Here is a 12,930-nt window from a genome sequence, read left to right on the forward strand (position 1 = left end):
AAGAGAAATGCAGTACATTGACAGCATCAGGTGACAGTCAGCATTTCCCTGCTGAAAAAACCCCAGCTAAGCTGGTTGGCTGGTTTTAGCTGGTCATAGCTGCTCAGCAGTCTGGTTTTAGAGCAGTTTTGGCCACTTTCTTAGCTGGTCAGGCTGGGAGACCAGCTTAAACTGTAAAACTTAAAACTACTTCCAGCTTAAACCTTACAGATTAGGCTGGTGTTTTTTTTTTTCACCCCAGTTGTTGTCTGTTACCAAGAAACACGTCACTGATTCTTAAGAAGTGGGACAAAACCTTGTACTCAGACAAATGAAACTAAATTTCTCTACCTTATTAAGCTACTGAGCTGTGCTTTGATTTAACCTCACAACTTTTCTCTTTCTCTCTCTCTCTCTCTCTCTTTTTATAATCAAAACAAAAAAAAAATGTTCATTTCAACATTTCAAAAAAACACATTCTCATGTTAGCAGACACTAGGGTGCCTCGATACAATAATTTTGGCATTGGTACGATACCAAAATAATACCTTTGTATCAATACTAAATCAATACCATAGGTAATAAATAACCAGCCTCAAAAGATAAGTGAATTAAAAAAAAATTAGTAAGTAATGTTAACACACTAAACATGTATTAGTTCATTGACCTTCATTAATAAGTGCTGTATTACTGTTAGTTCGGATTAGGCCTGCCTAATGAATTTGAACAAAGTTAAAGTATTAAAGCAAATATCATGTGACCAAACCTAAACAGGTTCTAGCTTGTCACACATGCACATTTGAGCTTTCGTGTTGACTCTGTATCACATCTTAGGTATGTGCGTTGCTCAGTTGGAAATGAAAGTTAATTAAAACTGAATTTAAGAATAATGAATGATGCACTCACCTGTTAATCTCTAAATTTGTGTTTAAGATCAGTATGTGTAAGTGACAAGTTCCTGTGGCAACACATGATTTACAGGAAAGCTTGCATACAGGTGCAGCTTGTTCATCTTCATCATCTGTTTGCAAAACAATGCCATATATTTCACTTCTACTGTTGTCTTTATTTACTGATTTTGAGCTCATTGATGGAGTTTCATGTGTTTGTTGATCCATCCTGTTTTTTTGCCCATTTCACAGGAATTTGGGAAGCACTACAGGTGAACTTCGGAACAGCAGAGTATAAAATACCAAATTGATCAAAATGATAGTATCACACCGCACATCCCTAGCAGACAGATTACATTTTCACATGTGACCAACAACTCCTCAGTAAATATAAAACAGGGCTCTACACTTGTGCTCCTAACTTAAAAAATATAGGAGCACAGTCCAAATTTTAGGTGATATTACTTGAAGTGAATGCGTGAATGTTATTTGTTTATGCGTTTACCATCCTATAATAGCAATAAGCTTTGTGCTCTGTTACCTTTTCATAAACAATGTAGGCCTATCAGCCTTAAAATTCTGCCAAATTAATTGGGATGAGATGATAAATCGTCGCGAATGGAGAAATGATTCAGCATCGATTCGAGATATGTGATTCTTTCTCAAATCGAGTTTTGAACAGCGGATGGCACTGCTTGCTTTAGAAACAGCCGTGCTGTGCTTGTTGAAAAATCCTTACACGCACTTGAACCTAAAATAATCATTTATACAATTCGAAAAGGTTGAAGTGAATTACAAGGGTGTTCACAGTGGGCTGTGTTTACAATAATCTCACGTCATAAAAGCATTCTGAGCCGAGGTGAAATGACGTGACTCAGCCGAACCCACAAGTTCTCTTCAGCGCTCTTCTTTGTGAGCATTTGAGTGTGCGGATAAAAACTAGATTAGAGCGCATCTGCTGTTAAAATATAAGCTCAGAATCGATTCCAAAGAGAATGGTGATGCATTCAGAAGATCTCAGAATCGATCCACGAATCAATGTATTGTCACATCCCTACAAATTAATAATGAAATTCAGACAATAAATATGATTTTGGCGCTGCTTAATGCAGAATAAGTGATGGTTTTAGTGCATCTTCCTCTTTACTACTATAGTATAAAATAAACATGAATGGACATGAAGAGATATATTAGAGGAGAGCCTACAGTACAACTTGAATGAAATGCATACTGAAATGTTTCAGGTAATCACGTTTTATTTTACAACAGTTCTAAAATGCATTGAGGAGGAGCCCAGACTACACTCAGTGGCCAAGTAATGCTGACATACTTATGGTCAGTGATATTGGCGCAGATTCTGTGTAATTAACACTTTTTTGTGATTGTATATAGTTCTAAAGTGGGAGAAAACAAATTTAGTTTCCACTTTAAGTGAACCTTAGTTCCCAGAACATCTAGATGGATTAAAATGCTGATGCTGTAAAAGGAGGGGGAGACATAAACACATGACATTATGACTGAAATGTTAAAAAGTCAAATAAAATAAATGAAACACCTTTTATTCTGTGGCCAAAGAACAACCATGAACACAAATCACAGTTCAACGCTACATTTATTGTAAATATTATAATATTAGTCTACATTTGACTAAATCTTCACATTTAAATATAACAAAACAGTGATGCATCAGTACCATATCTGATATTTGCTTTCTAGTATTCAGTGATTAATAATGTGATCACAGTATGCTTGTTAATTTCAGTTCTTAAGCACACACGGGTCACTGCTGTATATTTGAGCACTAAAACAGCAGGAATCAAAACACATTTGTGACTCTGGACCACAAAACCAGTCTTAAGTATCACGGGTATATTTGTAGCAATAGCCAAAAATACATTGTATGGGTCAAAATTATCGATTTTTCTTTTATGCCAAAAATCATTAGGATACTAAGTAAAGATCATGTTCCATGAAGATATTTGATACATTTCCTACCTTAAATATATCAAAACTTAATTTTTGAGTAGTAACATGCATTGCTAAGAACTTCATTTGGACAACTTTATAGGAGATTTTCTTAATATTTTGATTTTTTTTTTTTTTGGCACCCTCAGATTCCAGATTTTCAAAATGTTTTATCTTTGCCAAATATTATCCTATCCTAACAAACCATACGTCAATGTCCAGGGTCACATTTTAGACTCGTGGAGTCATCATATCAGATGGTTTACTAGTGGTCTAATACTAAGTAGATGCATTGAGGAGGAGCGTTTGGTTTAGGGGGGTAGAATCCACAGTTCAGTACTCACTAAGTACTCTTGAGAACTTTTAAATAAGCTACTCTTTTACCCTTAATCAAGTAGTTTCTTGGACAAGTACTTTACTTTACTTTTTTTTTTATTTTTTTTTTATATAATGGTACTGCTACTTGAATGTATGTTTTCAGTGCTCTTTCCACCACTGCCTTTATCTGTTCTTAATAAAGACAAATGTAACAGATAGGGATGGGACGATACACCTACCTCCCGATTCGATACGATTCCGATACTTGGGTGCCGATACGATATGTATTGCGATTTTTTTAAGAATTCCGATTCTACAAGTATTGCGATTCGATATTGTAATGTGTTGCGATTTTGTTTTTTTCTCTCTAGACCATATGGAAAAATGTGAATAGTACACAATATATACACAATAAAAAAAACATTTTAGCATTTTTCCTGTTTTATTTCAGTTTATAACAAACTAAATATTTCAGCATAAACAAACAGCCACTAACTTATACAGTGTCTCATTTAGAGTTCGTTGGCTTGCAGACGCTTCTGCTTTCTCAGGTTGCTTGGCGTTTAACTCTGGATGATGTCGAGCAAGATGCGCGCTCATGTTAGTTGTATTACCACAGTAGGTTACCAGTATTCGACAGAGTTTGCACACTGCTTTAGACATGTCTAGCTGTTCATTCCCTGGTAATTTGTGAAATTTAAAGTGTGATGGTGCAGGCTGTATATCTCTTGCTGTCTTTCCTTCCGCCATTTTCAATTTTTCGTGTTTGCTAGTAAGAGATGTGACATCGCCCTCTGCTGAAATAAAAGACGTAACTTTCGTCCGCCTCGTTTATAAGTAAGTGCTAAAATAAAGCAATGTATTTAATATGAATTAATATCGATTCTGGTGTAAAAAAATCGATTTTAAAATCGTAAAAAATCAAAAAAAATCGCGATAGTTAGGTGAATCGATTTTTTGTCCCATCCCTAGTAACAGATTACAATGCTAAAACATGCTACCATTTGTGAGCTCATATTTACTGGTGTTAATAGCTGATAACTAAATTAAAAAATGCAAACTAAATATATGGAACTGATTTCTAGAAATTGTTGGTAACACTTTACAATAAGATTCTGTTAGTTAATGTATTAAATAACATTGACAAACAATGAACAGGACATTTATTGTAGTATTTATTTGGTTTTGTTAATGTTAATAAAAAAAATACAATTGTTCATTGTTAGTGCATGTTAATTCACAGTGCATTAACTAATGTTATCTAGCACAACTTGTGATTAGTAAATTAGTAAGTGTTGAAATGACTTTGAGTTAACTAAGACTAATAAATGCTGTTAATTCTTCGTTCATGTTAACTAAAGTAGTTAACTAATGAAACCTTATTGTAAAGTGTTAACCAAATTGTTAATCTTAGGAATGAGTTGCGTCAATTTTTACTTCAAAGAGCAAACATCATTAGTGTTGGTTTCACTGCGTTTCCGTACAGCGCTGTCCTTCAGGAAGACTTTCCCGTTGGGTTGCGTCCTCCATGTCAGTGTGACGTCCTGATTGTTCAGCGTCTGCTTCAACTAAACCACAGAAACAGCCTTTGATTACAATGGATGAATCTTGGGCAAACAAGTTGGAGGCATTTCAGCTCAAAATAACATCGCTTACGTTATGAATCTTACAGAAAGAGCAGAAATTGTCAAAAGACTGACTGATGTGGGTTTTTGTTCACTCTGGAGGAGGAATCTGATAATTGAATTATAAAATGAACCTCGTTTAAGACGAGCGCCTTCAGTTTAGCTTCATTCCCATTCGGACCGGATTTCACCTGCACTCGGATCACCTGCCTCTTCCTCTTGACTGTGGGACAAACACACTATAAATCAGGGATTCACAAACTTCAGCCAAAGTCAGCCAAACCCCTTCAACCAAGAATTAAAAACAGTTTTGCTAAATGAAAATGAAATATATATATTTGGAATAGAATAAAATGGAATTATTGGGAAAAAATAAGTGATTTCATAGGGTCCTACAACACCCTTGAACCATAGTTTGTGAAACTGTAATGTAGATAAAAAGTTAAATCAAAGTCAAATCATCCTATTCAGTTTTTGTCAACCAATAACAAATGAATGTACATAATAGTTCAGATCAGACCTACCTGTGTTACAGTAGAAGTAATAATCTTTAGTGCAGAATCTATCACCAATTGTTTGATGATAAATATCTGCACCAACACAGTCTGCTTGCCACCGAGTAAATGTCTGAATAGCGAGTTGGGTTGAGTTAGTAACACTAGCCCGATTTGACCACTTCCAAGTCTCCCTGTACAGTCCGATCCAGACTGGAAGCACTAGATCATATATCAAGCTGATTATCTGGTCGTTGTCATCTTGACTCCTAATGGTAGCCAGGTCTGTGTGATGATCTCTGCAGAACGTCTGAGCATCGTGCCATGTCTTACGAGTATTGATTAAAACCATTTTCTGTGTTGCGTTTGAACTTTCTGTGAAAAAATCCAAAATAGTCAAGATGTTAAAACCAAATTAATTTTTTCTGTAGTGAGTGTGAGTCTGTTAAACCTGCCGAATATTGCTAGATTGTTCATTTTTAAATAATATTTACAGAAGTGATAGTTTACCCAAAAATGTCAACAATTATTGTCATGATTTACTTATTAGGACTCTGAGACTTTTTCATATGCACTGTAAGTTTGGCAAGAAAATAACTTTTCAGTTTTTTATTTAAATTTCACATTTAATTTAATGTGTTACTTGCCATTTCTTTGTAATTATTTGTGAAATGTACACATTGAATTAAGCATGAAAGCTTGAAGTGAAAACTGAAAAATAATTGATAATAAAAAATAATAAAAAATATGCAGGTTTGAAATGACATGAGGTTCAGTCAGTTTGATTGTGTCTTTTTGGGTGAACTATACCTTCAGTCTCTCATTGTAAGTTTTATATGTTTGCTTTCAGAAATTGTAAAGTATAAAAATTAAATATGAAGTCTGGCATGGTCTGTGGGTTCCACTTAAGAACACGGAACATGATTAGATTAAAAGACTGGAGTTTTTGGGATTTCTAATAGAGATCAACCGATGTATTGGTTTTGCCGATTAATCGGCACCTATAGGTGATAAAGTCTTGTTTAATGAATTGAGTATGTGACATTACTAAGCATCCTGTGTGTGTGATACCGGATAGCTGCGAGTTCTTTTGCCCGTTGTTTTGTTGTGACATATTTTGATATCCATATGTATGTAATTTCAATATTGTGGCCTTTGTGTAGATGTGTAAAGATGGCCATCTTTAGCATGAATGTTTAGCATCTTTAGTCCATTTGTAACATTAAGATTGATAAAAGCTGTAGAATAGAAGTATTGTCCCTTGTTAGAGTGTGTTCATTTCAGCATTTATTGATATATTTTACAATTTTAGTTGCTTTTGTTAGCATTAATGAACAATGAACTAACTGTAATGATCAATATGTAATTAATATTAATATTTTTATTCATTTACGAAGTATGGTTTAGTAACTACTTTTTTAAATAGCAGAGCACTGTTTATTTTCTGCTCAGTATCCATTTTAAAAACTATCGGTCGATTAATCGTATCGGCCAGTGTGGTCCAACCCAGTTATCGGTATCGGTAAAATCCAATATCGGTCGACCACTAATTTCACTAGTTTTTGGTAACTACTGTAGTCTGATTCACAAACAAGTGACTAATTTTCACTAATATAACTAGTTTGAATTGGCATGATGAATTTTTCAATTAATTTGGCGTCTCAACATCTGAACTGCAAGTTATTATTCTTTAAGCACTTTCTGAATCAAAATAAAGTGAATTTTGTGTGCTGAATCCTTGTCAACTTTATCATTTTATCATTATTGGCCAAAAATTAAAGTTTAATGACAAGGTTTATTATGGTTAACGAAAACTAACTTAAGGGAAAAAAAAGATTTGATATAAAACAAATGTTAATTGAAATAGTTTTCAAGGCTGCATTTCCAATTTTCATTTTGTGAGTGTGTGGTTAAAAACTAGATTAGAGTGCAATCAACTATGTATTAGTTTATCGTATGAAAACAACTAAAACTGGGGGAAAAATGATATAGACATTTAAAAAAAAAAAAAAAAAGAAAAAATGTATAAAAAATAACAAAAACACTACAAAATTACTAAAACTTAACTAAAATAAAATAAAAACAGAAAATATACAAAGAAAAAGCTATAACAGCATCTTAATAATACTAAAATAACAGTGGTTTATGATGTGAATTTTCACCAACCCCTAATGTCATTATATTAATGTCTTCATTCATACACTGAAGTCATGAGTGATTGTATGTGTTTCTCACCATTGTAACACACAAAGTAAAATGAGTTGTGGCAGTACAAATCAAACCAGGCTCCATTAGAAAACATCCCAGCGCACTCCTCTCCGTAACCGTAGTTATTTGGCTCCCTCCAAGCCCAGGACTGGAACAGCAGACTCTCCTCGTCATAAGACCAGCGCCAGCTGTTGACGTCGTTGTACAGTCCGATCCAGGCGAAGCCAGTAAACAGATTTTCGTCTGCAGCTTCTTGCAGCCTCGTCCAGTTTTCATTACTCTGAACGGTGGCCAGGTCATAATGGTGTTTCCTGCAGTACGTCTGAGCCTTTTCCCACGTCATTGACTGCTTGATCAGAATATACTCCTGCTGTATACACAGAGTTAATGACAGGAGTCCTGCAAGACAATAGAGTTATTTTTTCTTTCTTAAAATTCTATTTGGTTGGCTTTATTTCATCTGCACTTCATCCGGTACTTGGTGTCTTTCATTTCAACCTAAGAAAACTGGAATCTGCATCTGAAATAACATTTAGAGATATTTACAGTTTAATGTATCTCAGACGGGACATGGTTGTGTGTAAACTGCTTACAGGTTTATTTTGTTTTGAACATAAAACGTTGAATGCTGATATTTGAAATAATTGAAGACATGAAAAAATAGTCGAAATGTGAAATTAAAACAGCCAGTAGGTGGCAGTATATGACTGTTAATAAGTGAGTCATTTAGATTCAACCGATTCATTCAAATGGCTGATTCATTCTGGAACAAAGCATTTGACTCTGTTAATGAGTGAATCACTGAATCATTTTTTATCAGCCGATTAGTTCAAAAAACGGATTCATTCAATAAGTAAACGGCGTTCATTGTTCAGAGACGCAAAACTGTGCTGCGATCTTTGTTTGGAACTATTTTCGTTGGCGAAATTGAGCAAAAACAAGCAAAAATATAGCTGCAAGCAGCAATTGCGGGGCCAAGCACAAAAGAGGCAGAATGAGGAGTTAAGCATGGCAAGGAGCAGCAGACCGACTACAACAGTGAGTAACTTAAGCCATTTTAGGATAATATCAGTTGAAATGGCTGAAAAATCATAAAGACAACCAATCGTAATAAAATTTAATGGCTTATCACTTTTGACCAACAGGTGGTGCTGTTTTCAAATTGATGTGACATGTTCTGTGTGAAATGACAATGACAAACAAAGTTTGCCGTCATTATGTCAAAGCTTTGCAGAGATACAGACTCGGATGCAATTTGGCATCTTTCCAGCAAATTTGTTGATGCACTAAACGAAAACGGTTTCGTATATCGACACGAAATTCATAACTTTTTGCCAGCATAGTCTGAAGATGATCTGAGTCAAATTTGGTGAAGATCGGACTAACAGTCTGGGAGGAGTTTGAAAAAGTAGGTTTTGTACATTAATCAAAATGGCGGACAGGAAGTTTGGCCAATTTCGGCATAATGGGTATCAATGTTCTCGACTTGACCCAATGAATCTATTGGCATCAGTTTCATTCCAATAGGCTAATGTAAGCAGAAGTTATTAGCATTTTTGTAAATTTCATTATTAATGTTTAGTGAATGGCGTATTACTTCTGACCCATAGGTGGCACTGTTACCAAATTGATGTGGCTTGGTCAGAGTGTGGTGACAATAGCACATATAAAATTTGGTGTCAATATGTCAAAGCTTTGCAGAGATACAGACTCGGATGCAATTTGGCATCTTTCCAGTAAATTCGTTGATGCGCTAAACGAAAACGGTTTCGTGCATCGACACAAAATCCATAACTTTTTGCCAGCATGGTCTGAAGATGATCTGAGTCAAATTTGGTGAAAATTGGACTAACGGTCTAGGAGGAGTTCGACAAAGTAGGTTTTCAACATGAATCAAAATGGCGGACAGGAAGTTCAGCCAAAATTGGCAAAATTGGTATCGGCGTTCTCAGCATGACCGAAGGAATCTATCAAAATCAGTTTCATTTCAATAGGCTAATGTACGCAAAAGTTATTAGCATTTTTTGAAATTTCGTTATAACTTTTGACCACAAGGTGGCGCTGGCCCCAAAATTTTTATGTACATTCAGGGCATGGTGCCGAACATTTTTGTAATTAATGTCGAAACGATACGCTAATCCGTTCTCAAGATACAGCATTTTAAAGCTAAATTCAAGATGGCCGACACCCAAAATGGCTGACATGGGAAAATTGGATATGGTTCGACTCGGTATGACACACCGAATCTAAAGAGACCAGTTTTGTGATTTTTGGACAAATCATTCAGACGTTATAAAGAAAAATAGCCATTTTTCGTATCTCCTGACCACTAGGGGGCACTGCACCGAAACACTGCAGGTAGGCTCAGGTCATGCTTGTTATAACACACACCAAGTTTGGTGTCAATATGCCAAACTATTACAGAGATATAGCCTCACATTGATTTTTGCTAGCTTTTCGTAGAATTCTTTCGCGTGTTATTCGTGAACGGCTGGACGAATCGACTTGAATTCCATAACTTTTTGCCAGCGTGGTCTGAAGATGATCTGAATCAATTTTTGTGACAATCGGTGCAACGGCCTAGGACGAGTTCGAAAAAGTAGGTTTTACGAACAATTGAGAATAGCGAAAAAACTAAACCTTACGATTTTTGAATTTTGGTGTCCATTCGACTCGGCATAAGCCAAGGAATCAGAGGAAAAAAGAATTTTTGTTGTGTGGCTTACGGTTCAAATGTTATTAGCATAAATCTTTTGAAAGTTTGGACAAGTGGTGGCGCTAGAGAGTTTGAGTTAGAGACTCCAAACTTGCTATGGTTAATGTTGGGACTGTCCTCTATCAGTGTGCAAAATTATACAACTTTCCCGCAAGCGGTTCTATGGGCTGCCATAGACTTGCGGCGGAAGAGGAAGAAGAAGAAGAAGAAGAAGAAGAAGCGGAATAATAATAACGCCAACGGATACAATAGGTGCCACCGCACCTCCGGTGCTTGGCCCCTAATTATGTCTAAAATGTAAGTCACTTATTCATTTACTGAACTTGTATAAAATGATTATTAAATGTGTTATGCTGGCATCTTTGTGTGGTGTAGATTAAGTTAACTATATGCCTGGAATTTAGAGTTTTAATAGACCTACTAAATCAACGTGCGTGCCCTCTGTGTGTGATTTGGTGATATTATATATAATGTCAGATCGCACATAATTACAACAACACTTACCATATTATGGCAGAAGATACACTGTATATCACACAACCCTGACACGACTCGAATGGAAAATGACTCCTCCGTGGTAGCGCGCGCACTTGTTTGCAAACGAGCAAAGGTGTTTTAGGAGTTGCAACTTGCAAGCAGCAGACCACTGAATCCTCAAACCTGCTTTCCTGCAGTCCGTGTTCTTCTGACTTCTGACTATTTTGTAGTAAGTAACGAAATGTATCAGAGTCAAAGTATACATTAGGGATGCACGATGTTGGATTTTTACCGATGTCCGATATGCCGATATTTTTCCGTCTCATTTTGGCCGATACCGATATATATCCTGTTGTTTGAAAACAATACCAAGCGTACCTGGCATACACCACATACTGTATTATATACCGACTAATAAATTACAGAATGTTTAGCAAACACTGAGGAATCAAATAAATAAATAAATAAAAAAAAGAAATGCTCATGAAGTGACTCTCAGCAGATATTGTTTATGTATTTATTTCCTCATTTAGTGAGACCACAGACGCTGAAATCACCGCGAGCGTCACACGCACTTCAGTGTAGTAAACAAAAGTGCTCCATTCAAAGGGTAACACAGACTATCGCAACACACCTAGTTCTTATCAACGTTGTTTAGCCTAACTAACAGCCTAAAGCAACAATCACATAACATACGTAAATTGTCAAAACTTTATAATTATGGCATTACAGATTTTAATTTTCATGCCCAATAAATAGCTGCACAAAACATTGTAATAACATTTGAGTCATATGTGCAAACTATATGTGAATACTGTAAAACTTTAATAATAACTTTAGTGTTTAACAAGTTTTCAGCAGTAACAAGAATGAAATCAATCTTATTTTAACCGGTTTGGAAAAGACAAATAGTTTGTCAACAAGCGTGTAAATACAGCCTGAATTAAATCTTGTCATATTACATGGCAAGTTTCACATCCAAATGCATTATATGTGGCCGCAACACCGGTTTCATCACTTGCCCACCGTGGCACCGCCTCCACCGTCGTTTTGACTTTTTTATAGTAGGCCTAAGAAAAATCATTTCCTTCATTTCCTTCATTTATCACGTGAGGAAAGTGAGTCGAGCTGACGACTGGTGAGAAAGGCAAGACATTGGCGGAAGATTGAGTTTCAATTTCAAAACAAAATATAAAAGCTCCTGGGGTGCTATTATGCTTTTTCACTTGTTAAACTTGAGTCAGTGTGTGGTGTGTATCCACTCCAAAGGGAAAAAAAATCTCTTTTCAAGAACTACAACGAATGGCTCCTTTGGACTCCTTTTGGGCGGTTATAAACACTAGCATTGACTAGAGTGGCCGCTTTAGAGCAGTAATGCGCCGCAGACGTGTTCAGTACAGGGGGTCGAAACGCATGCCGAAGCCGCAACCTACTCCGGTTGTTTCGGAGTCTAATAAAGTCATGGGCGTCGGAAGCAAAATAAATGTGGATGGGTCCCCCCCACCAAAAAAACTGGAGTATATACTGTTTTCTCTAGTCTGGTGCCTTTTAATTAACGGAATAGGCCGCCTTGCTGGCAGGGTTTATGTATATATTACGTCTGCTCACTAGCGTGACAACATTTCAAAAGGTGACTTATATACCTTTCCAGTGGCGTAAGTCATAAAACGTGTGTTTTGACGCAAACGACCCGAGTTCGCGTCCGCTTATTGCCGAAATCGTTCTTTTGCATTTTCACATCTCATTTTACACCGGAAAAGCACTGTTTTCAATAAAAATAAAAATGAAGGAAACTTTATTCAAACGAAAAGTTTGAATAAAGTATCAGGTAGGGTTAGGTGTATCTGAGCAGCAGGTGTGTTCAGATGCTGTGTTTACTTTACTGTGTTTCGGGAGTGCAGGAGGCGCGAATAACTAGTGAAAACACAAAATGGAGTTTAATTAACATGCAGTGGTGCAGTGCAGGATATACCCACTTCTTTATCAGTTGGCTTTGCGTATACCAACTTCTAATTATCCCCTCTGATGCGCATCATACAGTAGTATCCTGTATTACCCAAAATCATGAGTCCACCAGGAGCTAACATTAACAAAATCACACGTGAATAAATAAAAATATCCCCTAAACACACCCAGCAAAGACAGCTGTGCAGTCAGGACCCTGGCACCCGCTTCCTTTGAAATATGTTTGTTGATTGCGCCTGATGCGCCCGCGCCCGCTCCGTCCGCTCCTCCACCCCAGATGCTGCCTGTTTATA

Source organism: Labeo rohita, chromosome 7, assembly GCF_022985175.1.
Source record: "Labeo rohita strain BAU-BD-2019 chromosome 7, IGBB_LRoh.1.0, whole genome shotgun sequence".
NCBI classification, from domain to species: Eukaryota; Metazoa; Chordata; class Actinopteri; order Cypriniformes; family Cyprinidae; genus Labeo; species Labeo rohita.